Here is a 4,524-nt window from a genome sequence, read left to right as displayed (position 1 = left end):
CCATTGTGACTTTTATCTTCTTCAGATGTTGCCTCAAGCTACAGTTTTGATGAGTTGTCTTTCTCTATACTGCTTTCCTCGAGGGCCTATCCCTAGCTGACCTCCTAACTCAGGTGTCTGAAATATTACTGAAGAGGTACTGCTAACTTCTTACACAGAGGGGGAGACCATACTGGCTACTTCAGGCTGAAGAGGGTGTTATGGTTTGTATCTAGCAGTCCCTACAAAGTCTGATATAGGTCATCCCGCAGAGGCAGCTGGAGGAGCAGCAAGTGGCTTGAGGGGCGGGGCCAGAGGACAAGGGCGGAGCTTGACAAAGCGTTAAACTGGCTAGCCTGTGCTTCTCAGATGTGGAGAGGGTCATCCTGGACAAGGCAGCGCCCCAGCCTCTCCTCCAGTGTCTTGAAACCACTAACTGTGAGCTAAATAAAACTTTCCTTCCCTCATTTTGAGTGTCGAGTATTTGTCCCAGTAATGAGAGAAGAGTAACTAATACAGCAGATCATAGTTGTGACTGGCAGTCAGATACTCCACAGAGGGTCTATCTAAAGGTACTCTATAGACATCAAGCATCCTTATCTCCTTATCTTGTGTATGTGTATAGGTTTAAGTCTGGAGGAGACCAGGCTAAAAGAAACAGTAGAGTATGCATAACCCAAGTAATATTATAAATACAACCAATAAATGTTTCCACCAGGAAGAAGATATAATAGGCTCCCACAAAAAGAGTAGAGAAAGTCCAAGGAATTTCAGACTCTGACATGGCATCAACCTGTCTTTTAATATCTTGAACAACTATCAAGACATTAGCATAAGGATCAGGAATATACACACAGCACTCAGCTTTTACAATTGCAGAAGTACTCTCTTTGCTGCTGTTAAGATATCTAATGGCATCCAATTTTGGAAGATGGCTTGCTTTATTAATTTTTTTTATTTATTTGTTTGTTTGTTTATTTATTTATTTTGTGTGTGTGTGTGTGGCCAGCTCAGCCCACCAGGGGTCAGGGCTGGCTGGCATGTGGTGCTGGGGATTGAACCGCGGTCCCTGTGCTTTGCTTAGTTTAGCTTGTTCTAGGTAGGTGCTTTAGACCACTGAGCCATCTCACCAGCCCCTGCTTTATTAATTTTGCTTCTTCATTTTGGAGTGAGAACAGTCAAGGTTTTGTTTAAGGTCCCTTGCGTATAGTTAGTGAAGGCCTCAATGTGTTGGCTGATATCCACTAATCATCAGGAAGGGGATAAAGATGTAATACAAATGAAGAGATACAAATGGCAAATAAATATATGAAAAAATATTCACCATCACTGGTCATTCAAGATGCAAATTAAAACACCATCTTATGCTAGAAAGAATGGCTATTATCAAAAAGTCAACCAATAACGAATGCTGGAGAGGCTGTGGGGAAAAAGGAACCCTTATCCACTGCTAGTGGGAGTGCAGGCTGGTACAACCATTAAGGAAATCAGTATGGAGATTTCTCAAAAAGCTTGGATTGGAGGTCCCATTTAAGCCAGCTATTCCCCTCCTACGTATTTTTTCCAAAAGAACTGAAATTATGCCACCGTGATATATGTGTACTTATGTTTAGCAGCACAATTTGTCATAGCCAAATCTTGGAAACAACCAAAATACCCATCAACTGAGGAACAGATAAAAATGATATGGTAGGGCTGGGAAGAGAGCTCAGTGGTCTAAGTGCTTGCCTGGCAAGTGTAAGGACCAGGGTTTCATTCCTGGTGCCACATGTTGTGCTGGCTCCGCACTGAGCTGGCCATCAAAATTGGGCATGATGGCCCATACCTTTAATCCTAGAACTGGGGAGGCTGTGACAGGAAGATCACTATAAGTCTGAACTGTGTAATGAGGCCCTGTACCAAATCAATAAAAGATTTTTTAAAAATATGGTATTTTTACACAATGGAGTATTATTCAGCTATAAAAAAGAAATTTAAGGATTTTATAGATAAAAAGATGCAACTAGAGTATACTGGTAAGTGAAATAAATCAGTATAAGTACTGCACGCTAACCGATTGTGCCACTGGAGCTCCGTGAAATAAATCAGACCCACATGTGCAAAGATCATATTGTCTCACTGGTGTGAGAACCTGCTAGAAAGATACAATAGATACTATGAAAGGGAAATACTTTGTTTGATGGGAAGGAAAAACCGAGATGAGGAAAAGGACAAAAGAAGGGAAAAAGATTCATTTAGGTATATATGCAGGTAGTTTGGATTTTCTTTTCTTTCTTTCTTTTTTCTTTTTCTTTTCTTTTCTTTTCTTTTCTTTTCTTTTTTTTTTTTTTTTGGTCTTTTTGAGACGAAGTCTCCCTATGCACTTCAGGCTGGCCTTGAGCTCACTTAGTCACTGTCTTAGTTACTTTTCTCTGATTGCTGGGAAAAAATACATGACACACAAAATTAAAGGAAAGGTTTATTTAACTCACAGTGTAGGTTTCAGTCCATACTTGGCTTGCTCCAAGGCAGAGAGGAACATGGCAGAGGGCAGCAGTTGATGGCAATGCAAAACAGCAAAACAGCAAGTGCAAGAAGGCAAGAGCAGAAGCAACCACAACAGCAGCAGAGGAGGCAGAGGGCAAGCCTCTCTCCCTTCCTCATACTGCATCCAGGTTATCTGCCCCAGGGCTGGTGTAGCACTCACACCCATAATCCTAGTATTGGATTTTTTTTTTTTTTTTTTGTTCCTTGCATGCCTTCAAGGCACGTTTGGCCAGCGGGAAGTTGTGAGGTTCCAACTCCAGCCACCTGAGGCTGACAGCTTTGTGGAAGCAGTCACTTAAAGGACTGAGCTAGGCCCAGGCCCCCCATAATCCTAGTATTGGATCATGAATTTACCACAACCTCTAGAAGTCCATGACTATATGAGGCTTTGGGAGAATAACTAGACATGAACCATAACAGTAGCCCAGGCTGGACTTGAACTCAGAATGATCCTACTAATGATCCACTAGTATCCCTAGGGTGAGATTACAGGTATGTGTGCCACCATGCCCAGTTTAGTTCGGATAATTGTACTGCCAATTTCTGCTGGTCTTTTGAAAGAAACAGTTAATGCTTAAATTATTTTTCTTTTTATCCTTCTTAATTTTTTTCTTTTGAATTTCTCATAACTTTTTGTTATTGTTTTATTTTTCTTTAAGCCAGTCTCGCACATTTATATCTGGTTACCTAAACAACTAATTTGAAGATAACATCATGAAATACAACAACCATTATTGAATTCCTATTACTTTTTTTCTTTAATGTTATTGAGAAAGAAATAGCAGTGAGACAGTTTCAAAACAGGTTAGTAGGACAGTTACAATAATACAGTGTATATTGTTGTCTTCGAAGTAGTTATTCATAGTACACTGGGGCCTGCTCCTTAGCTCAGTTGTTTAAGTGGCTGCTTCAACAAATCAGTCAACCTCAGGTTGCTGTGGTTCGAAACCCACAACTCCAGCCAGTTATTGATAGTACAAGATGCAGACATGATATCTTGTCTAAACACTATTAGTACAAATCTTTCTTCTCATTGAATTAAGAGAAAGGAGCTATATATCCTATATATGTCCTTCATTTATAGGATGACGTTGGTGACGGGTGCGGACAAGACCCTGACAGGCGCAAGTTCACACTCTTGAAGGGGACCATGGTGCGGCCTGCAAGAAATAAGAAACCAGTCAATTACTCACAGTTTGAAGATTCGGATAGTGATGATGATTTTATTCCTGCAACTGTACCTTTAAACAAGAAATCTAGAACAACACCAAAAGAGTTAAAACAAGACAACCCAAAGCCTGCTTTGAAGACTGTCCAGAAAGAAGATATCCTACTACAAGAGAAAACCCCTAAAAAAAGGGTGGCCTTAGATGACAAGATCTTCCAGAGAGGCATAGAAGCTGCTCTAGCTTTATCAGTGAAGGAACATCTACCAGTCACCAGTGATGTGCAGAAGTCTCAGGATAAAAGCATCAAAAAACATGATAGGAGTAAAACAGAAACAATGAATAAGTCTCTACATATCTCCAATTGCAGTGTAGCTGGTGACTATTTAAATTTGGACCGGATCACAGAGGAAAGTGATACCTGTGTTAGAGGGAAAAGGAAAACACCTGAGGCTGCAGTGAGGAAGAGGAAGATGCTTTCATCAGGCAGTGATGGCAGCAGTGCCAGTGACACGGAGCCAGACGAGACAGCTGGTGAAGATTCTGAAAATGATACCGATTGTAGTGAGAGTGAAGATAATGAGGAAGAATTTACTATGAGAAAAAGTAAAGTAAAAGAAAATAAAAAGAAAGAAGTGAAGGTAAAATCCCCAGTAGAAAAGAAAGAGAAGAAATCCAATTCCAAATTGACTGCAATAGACTCTTCTCCAGCTACAATCAAATCAGAATCTCAGTCTTCACCAAGGGAGATTTCTTCCTCAAAGGCTGCTAGGAAAGCCATACAGATACAGAGTCCTTCAGCTGAAAGCAGGAGGCCAAAGTGGGTCCCACCAGCGTCTGTAAGTAGCGGCAG

At 40.8% G+C, this 4,524-nt stretch overlaps 1 pseudogene; it reads left to right on the top strand.

Moving 5' to 3' along the window:
* Nucleotides 1-3,641: 3,641 nt before the first annotated feature.
* LOC101578503 overlaps nucleotides 3,642-4,524 on the top strand; it is a 2,847-nt pseudogene continuing 1,964 nt past the window's right edge.

Source organism: Octodon degus, unplaced genomic scaffold, assembly GCF_000260255.1.
Source record: "Octodon degus isolate 3935 unplaced genomic scaffold, OctDeg1.0 scaffold00287, whole genome shotgun sequence".
Lineage (NCBI taxonomy): Eukaryota > Metazoa > Chordata > Mammalia > Rodentia > Octodontidae > Octodon > Octodon degus.
This window is presented reverse-complemented; position numbering and strand designations above follow the sequence as displayed.